The sequence below is a fragment of the Nicotiana tomentosiformis genome, chromosome 6 (genome assembly GCF_000390325.3).
Source record: "Nicotiana tomentosiformis chromosome 6, ASM39032v3, whole genome shotgun sequence".
NCBI classification, from domain to species: Eukaryota; Viridiplantae; Streptophyta; class Magnoliopsida; order Solanales; family Solanaceae; genus Nicotiana; species Nicotiana tomentosiformis.
In genome coordinates this window covers 68,295,196-68,317,193 of record NC_090817.1, presented here as the reverse complement: position 1 = coordinate 68,317,193, position 21,998 = coordinate 68,295,196, and positions in this window count along the sequence as shown.

Below are 21,998 nucleotides of genomic sequence, written 5' to 3'. Positions count from 1 at the left end.
TCTAAATTTAATATTTCAAGTCAAAACCCTATTTTCCCAATTTGTGCGCGCCCTATTTTCCCAATTTCCCTCCTCTCTCTCCCTTTCGATATCTTCCACTCTATCTCAGCGGCTGACAGAGGCAAACCCAGTAAAAGCAAAGCTTCCACCGTACAGGTGTGATCTCTATGTTCTTCTCTATGTTTATATGTTTTCCATTTTCCCTAACAAGGGAAAATGCTGCAATAAAAATTCATAGGCTTAAACCCTTTGTCCCTATTTGTTGACTCTCGAGAAATTCTCAATTGAAATACAAAGTCGACTTTTGTTATATCATCACTGTATATTTTGAGCCCTTACTGGGATCCATTTCAAAGATATTTTTGGGCACGACTTTTGTTTTTCAATATTTCAATACTGAACTAATTCACTATTTGCAAACTAGTATGGTCATAAAGATTTGCAAATAGTGAACTTCAAGTGAAATATCAAAACAGTGGGTTTAATTGTGTATTTCTAAGTGAAATGCTAGTTTGCGCTCATGAATCTTTAATTTTTACAGTAAATGTAATTTTAGAAGTGAACAATGCAAACATACATCAAAAAGAGTTGTTATTATATGTTTCAGTATGATATTCCAATTTCAACATATGAATATACTGAGTTTATATAAAAAAAAATTCTTTTTATTTATATGGGTTAATTCTAACTTCAAACTTCATTACAGTGATATGTTTTTGTTCTTTTCTTGCTGTTCTGTTTTTTTTTTTTTGGTAATTTATTTTTGAAATTATCATTTGGAACTATCATTTCTACTTTTTAGGGAAAACCCCTATGCATGTAGCTATATTCTTGGTTTCTGTTTTGGGTTTTCTTATATGATTTCTGGGTCTTTGAGAAATCAGCATGAAAGCAACTAGGTATATGACTATATGAGTGGGGGAATATTCTTAAATTTCTGCTTAGTTAAAGGATGATTCTTGTAATTTACTTCTACAGAAGAAATTTAAAATTCCATGTTTTGTTATTATGGAGATGTTAATAGAACCAAATATTGTAATTAGTTGAATATAAAATTTAATGTAAGACGGATGCCTTAAAATAATTGTAGATTATGTGTGAAGGTGTAACATGGCTTGACAATAATATTTATGTCATCTATCAAATATTATGGTTAGTCCATCATGTAAGATTAGTGACTTGCAGTAATTGAATATTATGGGTGTAAATGTAGCATGTAATTTAAACGTTTTTAACTATCATATATAGGTTATAGTTCTAATACTTCAAATACTATCAAAAGTTAGACTTCTTAAAGGATGATGCTATGATGGAACATCAACAACAACATTTGTTCGTAACAATGACTTTTTTGAGTAATATATTATTTTAAATATCTTGGATTTATTTGTGTAGATGGAGCTTGCATATCGTAGATGGATGTATAATAGGACTTATCCTAATCGTAGTGGGTTGAGGTAGGAATTTATAGAAGGGGTTGCTGAATTTATGGCTAAAGCGAAAACACTTCATGAATTTCTCAGTGAAGGAATGATTAGGTGCCCTTGTGTCAAATGCAAGGGTGCAAAGTTATTACAGCCAGATGATGTTAAAATTCATCTTTATAAAAAAGGATTTATGGAAAATTATTATATGTGGACTATTCATGGAGAGGATATTGATAGTGTTGGTGATGTCGATTTTAAAAAGTTTTTTGGTAGTGAGGGTAGTCCATCCAAAAACCCATGGCCAACCCGAGCACACTATTGACACGCTCGAGGACATGTTACGGGCCAATGTTCTGGACATCAAGAGTGATTAGGAGGATCATATATCACACATCAAATTTTCTTACAACAACAACTATCATACCAACATTCAGGTGGCACCATATGAGGCCTTACACAAACGAATGTGCATATCTCTTATAGGACGGCTAGAAGTTGGTGAAACAATATTATCAGGCCCTGAGTTGGTGCAATATGCTGGGGAAAAGGTGAAGGCAATTCGGAATTGATTATTGACCGCTTAGAGCATGCAAAAATCTTACTCAGATAGCCGGCGGTGAGATTTGGAGTTCGTTGTAGGAGACTAGGTTTTCTTGAATGTGTCACCTATGAAAGATGATGAGGTTTGGTAAAAGAGGCAAACTCATCCCCTAATATATCTGACCATATCGAATCATACAGGAAGGTCGGTCAAGTGGCTTATAAGCTGGAGTTTCCCCCAAAATTGGAGGTAGCGCATCCAGTATTTCATTTATCTATGATTTGCATGTGTTTAAGTGATCCATTACATATCACCCCTCTTGAAGTTATTAAAGTTACATGAGATCTATCCTACAAAGAAGTTCTGGTGGCCATTCTAGATCGTCAAGTCCGAAAGGTACAAACTAAATAAGTGGCTTCCATTAAAGTGCTTTGTAGGAACAATAGTAAGGAAGAAATGACGTGGGAAATGAAAGAACAAATGAAATCTACATACCTACATTTTTTCCAAGCTATGGGAGGCAACAATGAGGTAATCATGATGGGATGTGATCCAACATTCGAGGACGACTATTCCAAAGGGGGAGATGATGTTACACCTAACACCTAAATAAATATTGGTAAGTTTGGTCTTAAACATGGCCAGTAAACCAGCGACATATGTGAAGGGAAGGGGGATTACACGATTATGCAAGCTTGCGCCAGGTGTCCCACCTATTGTTGTAACCAGCGCGGGGTGGCCCATTTTGCATGAGGACCCGACATACATTTCTATGTTGGTATAAAATGCCAGTAAGGCTTATCCCCTCATCTTCTAGAAGTATCACCAACACTTGTTCTCCAAAAATACTCTTAATTCCCCTTTCGGATTTCCAAACGAGTAAAGGAAAAGTTGAAGATGAGTTTAAATCTTGCAAAATTTTGCATGAAGGAGCCTAGAATCATCGTTGAAATAGTTATTATCTAGTTGTATCAATTTTGGGGATTTATTTAAGGCAGGGTTGATCATCCTAGAAGCATAGCTGGTGCTTCAACAAGGTATGTAGGGCGACTTTCTTTCTTGGCATGAGTTAGCGTAAGTTTCTCCTTCCTTCTAAATAACTCCTGCACTGTATGATTTGGTGGTTCTATGCCCCTCTAAATAATGTTGTTCCATCCTTATACATTCTTGCCTGTAGCATTCCTATTAATGCTTAAATTGTTCCAAGTTGGTATCCTGTGATCTGGAAGCATGGTTCATTTTGAGGTTAAACTTAATATCTCTTGGAGTTGATTATGCAAATAACCACATATGAACATGTATCTATTTTTAGTGAGTTGCACTACAGATAGTCGTGTACGACACCTATTGTGCAACCACTGATCAATTGGGTACGATGTGAAATGATAATGAGCCCTTACATGGTCTGGTATAATGAAATAATTTCAAGAATCCAACAATAGAGTAATGATACACATAGAAGAAGCTTTAAATGATTACATTAATAAATAATTGAGCACAGATGTGTTGTCTAGCTAGTCTTAGTTGTACAACTTTTGTGACAAGGATTCCATACTATGACACACCGTGTATTGGTAGAAAAGGGAAGATATGCAAACTATTTCAAAAACTTCAATGTATTGTATTATTTATGCTTTCTGGTTCAGGTATGGCTTTAGGCATAGCAGAGAAATTAGAATTTCTTTTATCAGTGGTATTGTATTTTCCCTGGTGGAAACAATTAGGTCCTCATTTCTTAATGATTAACATTTTAATTTCAGGAAGCCTATCAAAAATGTTTGGAGGAATGGCGTCAAAGTCAACCCGATTCCGAGGATGGTAGCTCAACCCAAGTGTCACTCAATGATGTAGCTTCAATATGGATGCTGGTGATTGGTGGTGCAAAGAAAGGTAGAACCTACAGTCTTGAATCATAATATTCCATAGGTCGTCCTACGACATTGTTGTCTGGTGATACGAGTTATTCGCAGGATCATGAAGAGGTGGAAGCATTACGAAAAGAAGTTGAAGAGTTGAAGGAGGAACGGAAAGAAGATCATGCAAATTTTAATAAATTGCAGAGTCTAGTTGAGAAACCTATGAGCATGCATCAAGTTGATCCTTTAAATGACGAATGTGGAGGGAATAATGAGTTTTAGTTTATCCTGGTTGTGATGTTTGAGACATTATTATTTTTTATGGTTGGATGTTTAGACTTGACAAATATTTAGACTTGACTATGATTGTAATGTTAAGATTTGATTGAATAGTGCTTGGATGTTTAACTTGTGTTAGGATGTTTTAGTTACAAATGTTTATGTTTTCTTTAATTATTTATATTTTATGTGTTTGATTAGTTGAAATGGTGGCTTAATTGGTAGGAATGATGGACTGATTCTTTAGTTGCTGTAATTTTGAATTGACAGGTGGTATTGTTTTAAAAGAGTCGAAATTTATCAAAATATTTATAATTTTCCAACTGAATTCTGACTAAAGTCATCGTAAAATGCTTAAAACTTTTCCAGAATTATAACATTCTGCGACCGCAGCAGTAGGAAAACTAAATAAATAAATAATATTTAAATAGTTTTACGACCGCAGTAGTGGGAAATATAAATAAATAAATAATATTAAATTAGAATTGCGACTGTATCAGTGGGAAAGCTTAAATAAAATTAAAATATTTTTTGATATTTGCGACCAATATGGTGGAAAAGATTATATAAAATTATAATTATTTTTAAGTTTTGCGACCAAAGTAGTGGAAAATGTAATATAAAATTAAACTTTAATTTAAATACTTTGTGACCGCATCAGTCGGACAGTTGACAATATTTGTTAGTCGTTTTCTATTTTCTCTTTCTGACCGATGTACAAATTACGGACAGATTCGGTCGCAAACTATTTCAGACCAGCTATTTTGCGATCGCGTTATTTCGATCTGAATGTAGTCGAAAATTTACATTTTCTGACCGCATTCTGACCGTATTCGCAGTCAGAAAATAGCTATTTTCTAGTAGTGATTGGATGCAAACACTGAGAAGGCACAAGATGTTATGATACACAAGAACTTGTTGCAAATGGCACATTATGTGAACACCATATCAACAATTGAAGTTCGCCTATTGCATGTATATTGGTTGAACTTGCCCTCAGTTTCTTAAAATAATTAGTGCCTTTGTCTTATAGATAAAGATGTTACACAAAAAATAAAATAGGATGGTTAAAATAAAAAAGTAATATTGGGATTTTATGTGATAAAAGAATGCTTACCAAAATGAAAGATAAGTTCTATAAAATAACTGTAAGACAAATGATGTTATATGAGAATGAATGTTAGGCTACTAAAGGTCTACACATGAACAAGATGAGTATCATAAGATGTGGATGCTATCATGGATATTCAGTTACAGGAGATTAGATCAAATTAAAAATTATCACACTTGACAGAAAGTGCAAGTAGCACACATCAAGTATAAAATGAGAGATATTCTTCTGAGATTATTTAGTCATATTTTACATCAACCTTCATATGTTACCGATCTGTAGGTGAAATCATATGAGTGAAGTGTTAAAAGGGAACATGGTACACCTAAATCACATGAAATGAAGTTATCTCAAGAGACTTGATTTCTCGTAGAATCCGTGCAGATTTAGCACACAATATGCCACAGTGGAAGAAAAAGATTATAGGTGATACCATATAATTAGAAATATATATGAACATTATGTAAGTACGTTTACTTTAAGTCCTATGTTTACTAGGACTTTTTACACTGTTAGAGATTCATATTCTAGTATTTTTACATTTATTTTTGTATGTGCTTAAATCAAGCTCTATCATGCATGAGAATTTATTTAGCTGAACCAATATCACGACTCAAAATCCCAACCTTGAGGCCATAATGGCACTTAACGTTTACTTGCTAGGCAAGCCAACATTAGCTAAATAATATTTATTTTTAACAATTTAAAAGCATATTAATAAAAAGGTAAAGCTGTAAAACGTCAAAATATATGATAAACTCCACACATGTTGTCTAGTTTACTCCCGGAATCAGGTGTCATAAGTACACGAGCTACTAAAATACTACAACCAAGGTCTGAAATGAAAATACAATTGTTTGAATAAAATAAACAGCACAAAAAATAAGAAGGGGACTTCAGGATCTGTGAACATCGTACATCTCTACCTCAAGTCTTCGAGTAAGAATAGTCTGAGCAAGTCTCCACTAAACGCCACTGGACCCAATACCAGAATCTGCACAAGAAGTGAAGAAGTTTAGTATGAGTACAACTAACTCCATGTACTTCGTAAATGTCGAGCCAAACCTCTACGAAGTAGTGACGAGGCTATAATAAGGCACTCACTAAAAACCTGAACGAATATAAGTGACAACACTAACAGAATGGAGAGGCTAGAATTAACATGAAAACCGGAATATAAATTACATAATGGAGGACCCAAGAATATCATCTATGCTCATATTTATAGTACAACACAGATACGGAATACACAGTCAAGAATAATCATAATATATCTTTTTCGTTGCGGCGCACAACCCGATCTACACATATCATATCAATATCAATCCTGTTGTGGCGTGCAACCCGATCCAAAATAATATATCAATATCCGTTGCGGTGCGCAATTCGATCCCAAATAACAATATCAATATCTATTGCGGCATGTAACCCAATCCTAAACAATAATATTAATATCTGTGGCGGCATATAACCCGATCCCAAATAACAATATCAATATTTGTTGCAGCAACCGGATCCCAAACAATAATATTAATACTGCAAATAACTACGGCGTAGCTCTCAACATAAGATAAAGGAACCAAAGCAAGTAAATACTCTAAGAAAAACCAATATAACAAACTGGAGCGAAATAGAAGCAAGTAAAGGCAAATAGACAATTAAAGGCATAGAACAAATAAAAAGGGACAACAAGTAAAAGCATGGGTGCATGGAACAAGTAGCAAGAGAAGGTATGTAACAAAGAAGACATGTATTTAACAAATAAGGGCAAGTAACAATGAAGGCATGATATGAGTAGTAGCATAGAAGAAAAGAAGTCATGATGTAGTTAAAATACAAAGTTAAAAGCCCACCTTGCATGCTTAACCCATGACAATATATGTACACTCGTCACATTGCACATATGACATCCCCACACATAACATCAAGTAGCAAATAGACCAATCAAGTTCTTATTCCCTCAACTCAAGGTTAACCACGACACTTACCTTTTTCGGAATCAATTCAACAATCAACCACGGCCTTTCCCTTGGAGCTAGTATCCAAACCAATAAAATCTAACCAATTATCAATCAAACAATCCAAAATAAGCTTTAGAAACTACCCACGAATGAAAAGGGTTCAATTTTAATTATTTTTAAAATAATAAACAAAAGTAAACCCTAGGCCCGCTTGGTCAAAATCCGAGATTCGGACTAAATTCTGATTACCCATTCATTTCCGAGCCCGGATATGTGATTTATTTCAAAATCTGACCTCAATTAGAGGTCTAAATCTCAATTTTACAAAATCCCTAAATTCTACCCAAAATTCATAATTTCTACCATGAAATTCATAGATTTGATGTTAAAAGTTCATGAAAAATAATTGAAATTGATTGAAAACTAGTTTAAGTTGCTTACCAATGAATTTGGGAAGAAAATCCTCTTTACAAATCGCCTCTAGGGTGTTTAGGATTGAAAATGGTGTAATATAAGCTAAGTCCCCACTTTTCCATTTTTTACCTAGTTCTAGACGTCGCAATTGGGAACTCTTGTTTGCAATTTCGATGTCCACAAATGTGAAATACTGATCGCAAATACAATCAATGCATCAAATACACAGAAGTCGCAAATGCGACCAAAGCTTTGCATTTACGAAAGGCACCCCCCTCCCCCCCACGCAAATGCGAGCAAAACTTCTCAAATGCGAAGTTGCCCTGCCTAGAATAGTATCGTAAATGCGACACCAGGACCGCAAAAGTGATCCCGGACCAGGTCGCAAAAGTGAACAATTGTTCACAAATTCGAACCCCAGCCCTCAGTTCCTATTTTGCATTTGCGAGCCTAACATTGCAATTGCGATTAGGTTCTCGCAAATCAAGACCTGCAACTGTACACCAGCAACAACTATGCATCAGCTGTTCCAAATCATTTCGCAATGCACCCGAAATCCACCGGAGCCCCTCGGGCTCCAAACTGAGCATGCACACAAGTGTAATAATATCTTATAAACTTGCTCGCTACGTCAAATCATCAAAATAACATCAAATAACAAGAATCGATCATCAAAACTCAAGATTTTGACTTAAAATCTTATTTTTCACAATCTTTCACATAATGCGCCGAAATACGCTCGGGTCACCCGTGACCCAACCAAAAGTGCGTATAAGTGCAAATATATTATACAAACCTACCAGAATCGTCAAAATACTGATCTGACATAATTTAACAAAAATATTGATCATGGTCAACTCAAACCTCATTTTAAGTCAAAAATTACTTTTTCTTCATAGTTTTACAAAAATCTTTCCGAAAAATAAAATGGACCATGCACGCAAACCAATAAATATCAAATGAAGACATGAGAGGTATTTGAACAAGAAAAAAAGGCTAGTACTCAAAGTGACCTATCGGGTCATCACATTCTCCACCTCTAAAAAAAACGTTCGTTTTCGAATGGACATAAAAGTGTACCTAGACTTGTAAAAAGTGGGGGTATCTACTCCACATATCGGACTCAGACTCCCACGTAGCCTCATAAATCGGGTGACCTCTCCAATGCACTTTCACATAAGGAAAACTCTTAGATCTCAACTTACGAACTTGCCGGTCTAGAAGAGCTACCGGCTCTTTCTCATAGGTCAAGTTTTCATCATGCTACACCGTGGTGAAGTCCAAAACATGTGATCTCTCCTCATAGTACTTCTGAAGCATGGAAACATGAAACACCGGATGTACTCCTGCTAGAAGAGAAGGCAATGCAAGCCTATAAGCAACCTTTCCAACCCTCTCCAAGATCTCAAATAGGACAATAAACCTAGGGATCAACTTGCCCTTCTTCCCAAACCTCATCACGCCCTTCATAGGTGACACTCGGAGAAGAACCTTCTCACCCACCATGTAGGCCACTTCTAGAACCTTTCGGTCTGCATAACTTTTATGCTTGGACTGAGTTGTACGAAGTCAATCCTTAATCACCTTAACCTTTTCCAAATCATCACGAACCAAATCAGTGTCAGACAATCTAGCTTCACCGGGTTCAAACCAAACGATCGGCGAACGACATCGCCTCCTATATAAGGCCTCGTACGAAGCCATTGGGACGCTTAACTAATAGCTGTTGTTGTAGGCGAACTCTGCTAGAGGTAAAACGGATCCCACTAGCCCCCGAAATCCATAGAGCATGCCTACAACATGTCCTCCAATATCTTAATAGTGCTCTCGGACTGTCCGTCCATCTGAGGATGAAATATGGTACACAACTCGACCCCGTGCCCAACTCACACTGCACAGCTCTTTAAAAATGCGATTTGAACTGTGTGCCTCGTTCAAAAATGATGGAAATGGGCACGTCGTGCAGGCAAATAATCTCTCGGATGTAAATCTGAGCCAACCGCTCTGAAGAATAGGAAGTTATCATCGGAATGAAGTGTGCGTACTTAGTCAACCGGTCCATAATAACCCAGACTGCATCATATTTCCTCAAGGTTCATGGTAAGCCTATCACAAAATCCATAGTAATGCACTCCCACTTCCACTCCGGTATCTCCAATCTCTGAATCAACCCACCAGATTTCTGATGCTCATACATTACCTGTTGATAATTCAAACACTGAGAGACATGATTGATAATATCTTTCTTCATTATCCACCACAAATAGTGTTGTTTCTATTCAAGGTTCATCTTTGTGACACCTGGGTGAATGGAATAGCGTAAACTATGAGCTTCCTTAAGGATCAGCTCTCACCACCCATCAACATTTAGAACACAAATCTAGCCTTGAAGCCACATAACACCATCATCTCCAATCACAACCTCCTTAGCACCACCCCGCTGCACCATGTCTTTCAACACCAACAAGTGAGGATAATCAAACTAGCGAGCCTTGATACGCTCCAACAATGATGACTGTGCAACAACACAAGCATGAATCTGGCTAGGCTCCGAAACATCTAACCTCACGAACTGATTGGCCAAAGCCTGAATATCCATGGCTAGTGGTCTCTCCACTACCAGTAAATATGCCAAACTGCCCAAGCTCTTTGCCTTCCTACTCAATGCATCATTCCCCGGATGATTTAATATGGTGATATCATAGTCTTTCAATAACTCTAACCATCTCCGTTGCCGCAAATTAAGGTCCTTCTGCTTGAACAGGTGTTGGAGACTCTGATGGTCGGTATAGACCTCATATGAACTCCGTACGAATAGTGCCTCCAAATCTTCAGTGCGTCAACAACGACTGCCAAATCTAAATCATGCACAGGGTAATTCTTATCATTTACCTTCAATTGCCGAGACACGTAGACAATTACCCTACTGCCCTACATCAATACCGTGCCAAGCCCAATATGCGATGCATCATAATACATAGTGTAAGTTCTCAAACTTGTAGGCAACACTAATATTGGGGCAGTAATCAAAGAAATGTTGAGCTTCTAAAATATCACCTCCCACTCGTCGGTCAATCTGATAAGAGCACCCTTCTGGGACAACCTGGTCAATGTGGCTGAGATAGATGAAAACCCCTTTTACAAACTGGCGATTATAACCCGCCAAACCCAAGAAGTTCCGAATATCTATAGCTGAAGTAGGCCAATTCTGAACTACCTCAATCTTCTTAGGGTCCACCTTAATTCCCTTGAATGATGCAACATGGCCCAAAAAGGCAAGCGAGTCCAACCAGAACTCACACTTCAAAACTTGGCATATAACTAACGATTCTCCAAAGTTTGAATTACAATCCGTAGGTGCTGCTCATGCTCTTCTTGACTGCGGGAGTAAATCAAAATATCATTAATGAAGATATCACAAATGAATCCAGTAGGGCTTTAACACCCGGTTCATCAAATCCATAAAGGTTGTTGGGGCATTAGTCGAGCTAAATGACATCACTAAGAACTCGTAACGACCATACCGAGTCTGAAAAGTTGTCTTAGGGATATCCAATGCACTAATATTCACCTGATGGTAGCCAAGCCTCAAAACAATCTTGGAAAATACTTTGGCACCTTGAAGCTGGTAAAATAAGTCGTCAATCCTCGGCGACGGATACTTGTTTTTTATGGTTATCTTGTTTAACTGCCAATAATCTATGCACATCTGCACCGATCCATTCTTCTTCTTCATAAACAACACTGTTGTACCCCAATGTGAGACACTAGGTCTAATGAATCCCTTATAAAGTAAATCTTGCAATTGTTCCTTCAATTCCTTCAACTTAACTGGGGCAATACAGTATGGTGGAATAGAAAAAAACTGAGTGCCCGAAACCAAGTCAATGCAAAAGTTGATATCTCTGTCGGGTGCATGCCTGACAAGTCTGTAAGGAATACCTTTGGTAACTCACGCACTACCGTAACCAAATCCATAGAAGGAACCCCTACATTAGAATCACGAATATAAGCCAAATATGTCAAGCACCCCCTCTCGACTATATGTCGAGCCTTCATATATGAAACTACCCTACTAGTAGAATGTCCAAGGGTCCCTCTCCACTCCAATCTAGGCAACCCCGACATAGCTAAAGTCACAATCTTGGCATGATAATCCAAGATAGCATAATGCGGGGACAACCAGTCCATATGAAGAATAAACTCAAAATTTGCCATATCCAACAACAGAAGATCAAATATGGTATCATAACCATGAAATGTAACAACACAAGACCTATACACCCAATCAACTACTATAGAATCTCCAAATCGGTATAGACACAGAAATAGGAACATCAAGAGAATCACGAGGCATACTCAAATGCGGAGCAAAATATAAGGACACATAAGAATATGTAGAACCCATGTCAAATAACACGGAAGCATCTCTATGACAAACTGAGATAGTACCTGTAATAACTACATCATATGACTATGTCTCAGGTCTAGCTGGGAATGCATAATAAAGGGGCTGAGCCCCACCAACCTGACCTCCACCTCTCGGATGGCCTCTCACTGCCTGGCCTTCACCTATAATGGCTTGACCACCTCCTCAAGCTGCTTGACCCCCACTTCTAGCTGGCTAAGCGGGCAATGGAGAAACATGTGCCGGAACTATAGAACGAGTACCATGTTGTGGCATACTGCTCTGAAGTCTAGGACAATACCTCCTGATATGACCCATACCTCCACACTCAAAACACTCTCTCTGCTGACGTGGTTGTTGAATCTAGGACTTACCTTGACGGTCTAGATAATATCTATGATAGCTCTGAATCGGTGGTGCCCTGATAGGAGCTGAAGGTGGCCTGTAGGCTAGTTGCTTAGGACAGGGCCAATAAGAACCACGAATGCCCGAAGTCTCATGTAATACATGAAGCGCTAACTGGATAGGCCTGATAGGATGTCCTCTACTAAATGAACCACTGCCTCCAGATGAGGCGCCACTAAAACTACCGAAATGACGAGGCCTCTTCTTAGATGCTCCCTCTCTACCCTGACCACGAATCATCTCGATCCGCCTAGCTATTTACATAACCCAAGTAAAATAAATATCATCCTCGGTCTCTCTGGCCATTTGTAGCTTGATGCCTTACGTAAGGTGTAATGACCCGACCGGTCATTTTAAGCATTTTCTTTTTGTTCGGTGATTTAGGGTCTTGAATAGCTTCATATGATATATTATGACTTACGTGTATGGACGGTTTTGGTTTTCGAGAGGTTCAATATTTATTTAGAAGAATGATTCTCAATTTAGAAGCCTTAAGTTGAAAGGGTTGACCAAGTTTGACTTTTATGTATTTGACCTCGGATCGGAATGATGGTTCTGATGATTTTAGACGTGGGCGTATGCTCGGAAATGCAATTGGGTGTTTCTAGAAGATTTTGGCTCTAATTGGCGAGAGTTGGTAATTTGAAGGTTAAGAATTTTTCTAAGTTTGACCATGGTTTGACTTTGTGGCAATCAGATTCGGATTTTTGTTTTGGGACTTCGAATAGGTCTGTTTTGTCATTTGAAACTCTTCTGCAAAATTTGGTGTTATTTCGAATTGATTTGAAAGGGATAGGACGCATGATTGTGTTTCTAGAAATTCTTGTGTGTATAGTCGGTTTTGGTTTTTCAGCGGTACGAGATTTATTTGGAAGAATGATTCTCATTTTAGAAGGCTTAAGTTGAAAGGGTTGATCATGTTTGACTTTTATTGTCACGACCCAAAATCCACAAGTCGTGATAGCACCTAACTCAACCCGCTAGGTAAGCCAACAGTCACATGATTACCAATGAAAATGAAATAACATGGTCTAATAACTCAACAGTGAAAGAATACCATAGAATATCTTAGAATAAAGTCAAAATGCTACTATAGCCAACCCCAAAATCTGGTGTCAACAAGTACACGAGCACTACTGAATAACAAGGTACGAAATAAATCCTCTAGTACAACTGTCCGAACATAAGAAAACATTAAAGATAAAGATAACAAGATGAGAACTTCAAGGACTGCAGACGGTATGGCAGCTACCTCGTAGTCTCCAAAATAGCTGGCACAACTCAAGCCTGAAAATCACCTCGGCTAGATGCACCTGAATCTACACAGGAAGTGCAGAGTGTAGTATGAGTACAACAGACCCAATATACGCAATAAGTAATAACACTAACCTTGGGTTGAAAGTAGTGACGATCTCAGAACAACTATCAAATACCAGTACCAATAATCGATAACAGTTTAGAAAATACAAGATAAATCGTAGAAATAGTAGATCAATGATATCAAGTACAACTCGTTCTTATTTCAGAAATTTAGGCCAACTTTCAAGTATAAAAGTTTAAAACCCAACACGGATAAAGCAGGTCAATTATTGGTTAGCATGAGAAAAGTAAATCTCTATGCCTATATGTCAAGTATACACGCAAATCAACAGTATCACAGTAGATCCATCAACAGTATTTACACTTAGCACTTTACGGGTTCTTGGCATAATTGCCCATCATCAAGCACATATATGAAACACTGTGCCTGTGCCCACTGCTGGCATGTCAGACTCCGGAGGGGCAGATCTGAAGGGAGGGGATCCTGCCCAAGAGCTAATTATAATCACTTATCCCAATAATGAGGCTTGGTGCAAGCGCCGCCTCAAAATAATAACGCTCAGACCGATATGGGTCTGGCATATGCGTCACCTCCAAATCATTCAAAAATAATTACCCCGATCCAAGACGTGAAAATACCCTCAAAAAATGCCCAAAACCAAGCTCTATAACTCAAAATATGAAAATGGTACTCTAACACTCGATTTGGAATTTTAAGCCTGCTGCCTAGTGATTACACCGCGATCGCAAAATTTCCCACGCAATCGTGAAGAATAAAACCTTCTACGCGAACGCACACTCGAGGTTGCGAACGGGGTGACTAATTTCCCTGACCTACGCGATCACGGACAGCCTCTCATGATCGCGAACAACGCGTGAAAATCCCAAGCCTCCTCTTCCTTCTTCGCGAACGCGTCTCCTCCCATGCGATCACGTAACACAAGTCCCTCAAGGCTTCATGATCACAGCCTTATCCACGCGATCGCATAGAAAAAATTCTCACCTTCCAGACCTTAACCTTCGTGATCGCGTCCCTCACCTCACGATCGCGAAAGAGGAAACCAGAAGCTCAGACATCAGCAATCCAACAAAGTCCAAAGTGAGTCCGAACTTGATCCAAAATAGACACGAGCCCCCCAGGACCCCATCTAAACATACCAACAGTTCCTAAAACACGATATGAACTTAGTCGAAGCCTCAAATCAGATCAAACAACACCTAAATCACGAATCGTGCCCCATTCAAACCTAATAAACTTATGAACTTCTAGCTTCAAACACTAATTCCGAATCATACTAAACCAACTCTGATTCACCATAAATTTTGCACACAAGTCATAAATGATACAACGGGCCTATTCCAACTCCCATAACCAAAATTTGAACACGATATCAACAAAGTCAGCTCTCGGTCAAACTTCTCAACCTTCCAAACCTTCAACTTTCCAACTTTCGCCAATTCAAGTTGAAACAACCTACAGACCTCCAAATCAACATTAGGACATAAGCCTTATTCCAAAATAACCACATGAAACTATCAAAACCATCAAAACTCCATTTTGGAGCCGTCTATAAAAAAGTCAAACTCCAGTCAACTCTTTGAACTTAAGCCTTCAACCTAGGGACTAAGTGTCCCACTTTACTCTTAAACATCCCCAAAATCAAATCCACCACACCGTCAAGTCACATAACTATAATTAAACATAGAAGAAGCAATAAATGGTGGAATGAGGCTACAATACTCAAAACAACCGGGCGGGTCGTTATATTTATGTATTTGACCTCGAATCGGAATGATGGTTCTGATAGGTATGGATGGTGATTTTAGACTTGGGCATATACTTGAAAATGCAATTGGGTATTTCTAGAAGATTTTGGCTCTAATTGGCGAGAGTTGGCAATTTGAAGGTTTAGAATTTTTCTAAGTTTGGCCGTAGTTTGACTTTGTGGCTATCAGGTTCGATTTTGGTTTCGGGACTTGGAATAGGTACGTTTTGTCATTTGAAACATTTTTGCAAAATTTGATATTATTTCGAGTTGATTTGAAAGGAATCGGATGCATGATTGCGTTTCCAGCAATTCTTGAGTTCATTGTAATTTTCATATATTTTGGTGTCTGGTTCGTGGTTCCGGATGTTATCATGGTGTATTGATCGCACGAAAGAATTTGTATGATATTTTTGGACTTGTGTAGATGTTTGTGTGGAGCCCTGGGAGTTCGGGCGCGTTTCGGTATGGTTTCAGATAATTTTTATTAAGATTGAGTATGGTGGTTCTGGTTCCATCGCATTTGCGATGAGGAGGTCGCAGATGCGACCATTGCATTTGCGGAGGTATAGTTGCAATTGCAACTTAGGACTTCGCATTTGCGAGGATAGCATCACATTTGCGAATGTTGGGGGTTCGCTTTTGCGGGTAGAGTATCAATTTTGTAACGGGCAGCTGCGGGGAAGCAACTTCGCATTTGCAAAGATTTTGTTGCAAATGCGACATTAGCAGTGACTGTCAAGGGTCACTTTTGTGAACCAGTGTTTGCTTTTACGATGGTCGCATTTGTGAAACCCTAGCCGTAAATGTGACATCTGCAGCTTGTTTATAGTTGGGTATTTTGGGACATAGCTTTATTTATCACATTGTTTTAGCCCTACACTCGATGGGAAGCGATTTTAGGAGAGAATTTTCATACAAAGTCATTGGGTAAGTGATTTTAACTCAATTTTAATTATATAACATGATCATTTAAGTGATTTAACATCTAAATCATGAGATTTGAAGAACAATTGTGAGGATTTTTTTGAAAAATAAAAATTTGAGAATTGAGAGTCGAATTGGACTAAGATTTTAAAATCAAACACATGTGTGGATTCATTGGACTATGGGTAGTCAAGATCTTTCCTTCGATTCGGGTTTTGACCAGCCGAGCCCGGGGTTAACTTTTATTGACTTTTGAAAAACTTTATAAAGCTCTTCACTTTATTGATCAAAATTGGTTTCTCTTGTGTTCTTAGATGATATTAAGTCATTTTTGGTTATATTTGAGTTGAGCAGAGGTGAATATTAGAGGAAAAGCATTTTTAGATTATTTATTGAGGACTTTTAAGGTAAGTATCTTACCTAACCTTGTGTGGAGGAATTATCCCTTAGGATTGGCTTATTTTGCTCAATTGTGATATGTATGAAACACCGTGTACACAAGGTGACGAGTATGTACATGGTCGTATGTGTGATTTTAATCAGATATGACCCGAGGTTGCTCTTATTGCCTTGTTTTGATTGTGAGATCTCTACACTACATGTTTTCTATTGTGGATGATTACTTGATTTCATATTCCATGTTAGAGAGATTTTATTTCCTTAATTGGCCAAGTTGGGAGTTTGTGAAATTATTGCTATTTGGCTTAGCTAAATTCATGTTATATGTTGAACACCCATCCATTTTCACTTCTAGATTGTCCTTGTGCACTGCATTGGCAGATTTGTGAGTTGATGTCTAAGCAGTCCTTGTGCACTGCATTGGCACATATGGACTTGTTGAGCGGATTGTCGGGGTGTTTGCACGAGGTTTTTGACATGCTATTTTTATTGTTGATATTGCATATGCGGTGAGACTAGCCGGGTTATATATATATATATATATATATATATATATATATATATATATATATAGGGTTTGCGCATGTAGTGAGATAATGTGGGATAATTGTTGTTACGCGTGCGGTGAGACAAGGCGAACATTTACTTTATTGTTACGCACACGGTGAGACAAGGGGGCTATGTGGGGATAACATGCGATGGCCTGGGGTTGTTTTATTGATGAGGTTTGTTTGGTGGTATGACTTCTTGTGTATGTCATGCATTTCAACGTGTTTTGTTTTGTTGTTTGCAATGTGCTAAGTTGTGCCTCTGTCGTTTACTTGATGATTTGGTTGCCAAGGTAAATTCACCTACGTGGAGATTTTATCTCATATTCTGTTGAATTGTTGATGACATAACGGAATGAAATAAAAAGGAAGTTGTTATCATGGATTATTTTATTTTATTCTAGATAAATTTCTCATGAACGTGTTATTGATAAATGACACGGGTTGTGATATACATTATAGCACGAGATCTTTGTTGTGCGGTTGTAGTATATGTTTTGGCATGAGGTCTTTGTCGTGCAGTTGTGATATATATTGTGGCATGAGGTATTTGGTGTGTGGTTGTTGTATATGTTGTGGCACGAGGTGTTTGCATTGCGGTTGTGATATACATTATGGCACGATGTCTTTATTATGCGAGTGTGACCTATATTGTTGTATCAGGTCTTTACCGTGCGAGGGTGATTAATAAAGTGGGCATGAGGTGCCAAGTCTATGATTCTATTTGATGATTTATTATCGAAACGGGACCCTTTATTTGTTCTAAGTGGTTATCTCTCTTGCTGATGATATTAAAGTTATTGCTTTTTGTTATTCGTTCTGTTGTCACTTTGATATTTTGTACAGGTTATATTTTACTAGTGTGTGTCTTGACTTGTACCTCGTCACTACTCCACCGAGATTAGTCTTGATACTTACTGGGTACTGACCGTGGTGTACTCATACTACACTTCTGAATATTTGTGTGCAGATCAAGGTGTTGGAGATAGCAGATCCCGGCAATGAGAGTTATTTGATCGTGAGGATTCGAGAAAGAGCTGCTTGATCATCACAGTCCCTTGAAGTCCTTTCCTTACATTATACTGTCAACTCTCTATCCGAAGATTATTGTATTTTGAGTTATTTGTATGTATTCAGCTAGAGTTTGTGACTCTATACTACCTAGTTTTGGAGATTTATGGTGATTATCGCCATGTAGTCTTGTATCACCTTTATTTTCGCATTTATATTAAACTATGCTTCATAATATCATGTTTAATTGGTTTAACTATTTTAAGTGATTGGCTAACCTAGTTTTAGAGACTAGGTGCCATCACGATCCTTAAGATGGGATTTTGGGTCGTGACAAGTTGGTATATGAGCTCTAGGTTCATAGATTCATGAGTCACGAGCAAGTTTAGTAGAGTCTTGTGGATTGGTACGGAGACATTTGTACTTATCTTCGATAGGCTATGGAACTATTAGAAAATTCCATTTCTTTCATTTTATATCGTGCAGCATTGATCCAGCTTGAAGTGCATATCTTATACTCCCTTACATCTACTCATATATGATGTTGCGCACTCGGTAGCAGTGATGCACCAATGACTTGTGATGCTACGGAGGTGCTCCGAGGGGCTATGGATGCCTGATTATTGTCTCAATGTGTTGTCTAGACTGAGGACGCAAATATGTTGGTAGACCTTTCAGTTGTTCACATATGGGATACAACGGGTTCTTGTATCTGGTTGTTGAGTATGGGCTCGAGTGATTTTAATTGATTGCCTAGTTGTTGTGATCTTGGTAAGGTCATGGAGGATGTTGATTTGAGGCTAGATGGGGGATTTGAGGTCATGTGTTTTGTATGGGGCATATATTCAGTGGAAGGTATATACTATCATTCAAGCCACTTGAGGGAATTGGCTTGACTATCATTGGGTGAGGATGCGCTTGGCAGAGTCTTCAGAGTGTTTTATGACTAGAATCTCATGAGTTTATAAAGTATTTAGCTAGTTAACAGTGTGATACTGGGGCAGCTACAAAGTAAGGGTGCTATGGATTATAGACGGTGTGTTCTAGGGCTTCAAGCTAAGTGGGGGAATCTACCATTGACAATCGGATTGCATGATCATGTGTTATGTTAACTCGTGAGCTAGAAGAGATTTCATCGAGGGTGATCTAGAGTGAGATAAATGACTTTCGAGGAGGTTCCAATGGGTTCTGAAGTGTTGCGATGGTTTAGTCACGATTCGCGATTGATGTACTCTACAGTTATGGGGAGTTCGTCGCATGTTGCGATTTCGTTCTGTGGGATTGAGTTAGTGGAAAGTTTTGGGTTAACTGGATATTTATATTACTTGTGATTCAGAGTTGAGAATGGGATCCCCATGTTGTCATATGATAGCATGATAAAGGTGGTACGCCATGTGGGATTGAGGTTGAATGAGTTCTAGACAACATGGACGATTTCTGGTATTTAGAAGGATGCTAGCACCATCTGGTATCACCTAGGAAGGGTGCGCATTTCAGAAGGCGCACAGTATTTTGACTTGCGGATCCTTGACTGTTACTACAGTAATCGCCGGGTTGTCGACTGTTGATGTTCAGATTTTGGATGTATGGCTCCGAAGGCTCATGGGATTGTTTCTTGTGAGATGATTAGGTACAAGAGATGTGTTAGTTATTTGAGTGGTGAACTTGGGATCACATATGGAGATTTTTGTGTTCCTAGAATTTGGAGACTAGGAGTTCTTAGAGGCAGATTATTCCTTGGTTGAGGACGGTGAGGGTATTTCAAGAGTTAGATGGCTGATGGTATGTATTATGGTTATGTTATTGTGGACGTTTGGAAGGCTATTTGCCTATTTATGGATGATTGGAATTGATTTAGAGGCCACAGGTAGGCCCTATGAGGATGTGTGTTCTATATCGGGTCAAATTTACTACTTAACACAACTATTGTTGAGGGGTGTGTCATCGATTAGAGTTGATCTTATTCATGTTTTTATATGTTCCATGTGTTACTCTTCTATGATATGATAGATTGGGAGATTGTTGGCTATTTACATATAATGTGGTTCTGTTGGGGTCTTTTGGCAAATTCAAGCGAGATGGCTCTTGCGGTGTGAATGGTTTCTTGTGCCTTGGTTATGGTCTTCCCATCTGGGGTATATTGTGTTATCTGTTTCTTCATGGTTATGGTTATACTCTGGGCATGCTTGTTGTTGGTACACCATAGTTTGTTGATTATGAGCATTACGGCTTGATGAGTATTCTATGTGGACCGACATGTTAGATTGAGCTATGTGACGTAGCATAGTGATGTTGGGATATGATCCTCGTGCTTATTTAATGTGTTTTGTTTCTCCTTTGTGTAATGGATTCATGGCATTGCGTTTGGTGGTGATATATGTTGAGCTAGCCAGGCAAGAGAACTCTGTGACTGGTTGGATGGGTGAGTGGAATGAGTTTCCACGTGTTTCTTACCTTATTTGGAGTGTTGTGAAGGTTTGAAACAAGGTTTTTGTTGATATGAGTTATGTCAGCAGTGCTAGATTTATTTATGAGCAGCTATTATGGTTGGGAGTTATTGCTATGAGTATCTGAGTTATGTGGTATATCATGTGATTATATATTTGGTTATGGTTATGGCTTAATACAACTTGATTTGACTTATACATCGTATAGATAATCGGGTTTTATAATGAATTCCCGATGTGAAAGATTGAGTATTAAGGTTTAAGGACTAATGTGAAGTAAAGATCTTCAGTTAGGTGGTGGTTTCGGGCTTATATGGATTGGGTGGCGTGGGATCACATGTGTGTATGTGTATGGTGAGTTTATACTGTGATTTGATGGCTTTTAAATGACTCTTGGCACATTCGAGGACTAACGTATGTTAAGTAGGGGAGAATGTAATAACCCGATCGGTCGTTTTGAGTATTTGCTTTTCATTCGGTGGTATAGGTTCTTGAGTAACTTCATATGATGTATTATAACCCGTGTATATGGTTTGTTTTGATTTTTGAGCGGTTCGGGATTTATTTGGAAGAATGATTCTCATTTTAGAAGCCTTAAGTTGAAAGGGTTGACCAAGTTTGACTTTTATGTATTTGACTTCGGATCGGAGTTTTGATGGTTCTATTAGGCCTAGATAATGATTTTTGACTTGGGTGTATGCCCGGAATTGCAATTGGGTGTTTCTAGAAGATTTTGGCTCTAAGTGGCGAGAGTTGGCAATTTGAAGGTTTAGAATTTTCCTAAGTTTGACTAAGGTTTGACATTATGGCTATCATGTTCGGATTTTTGTTTCAGAACTTGGAATAAGTTTGTTTTTTCATTTGGAACTTGTCCGCAAAATTTGATATTATTCCGAGTTGGTTTGATAGGAATTGGACGCATGGTTGTGTTTCTAGCAATTTTTGAGTTTCATTGTAATTTTCATGTATTTTGGTATCCAATTTATGGTTCCAGATGTTATCTTGGTGTTTTGATCGTACAAGCAATTTCGTATGATGTGTTTGGACTTGTGTGGATATTTTGTGTGGAGCCCCGGGGGAACGGGTGAGTTTCGAATTGGTTTCGGATTGTTTTTGTTAAGATTAAGTGAGCCAGTTCTGGTTCCATCGCATTTGCGAAGAGGATGTCACAAATGCGA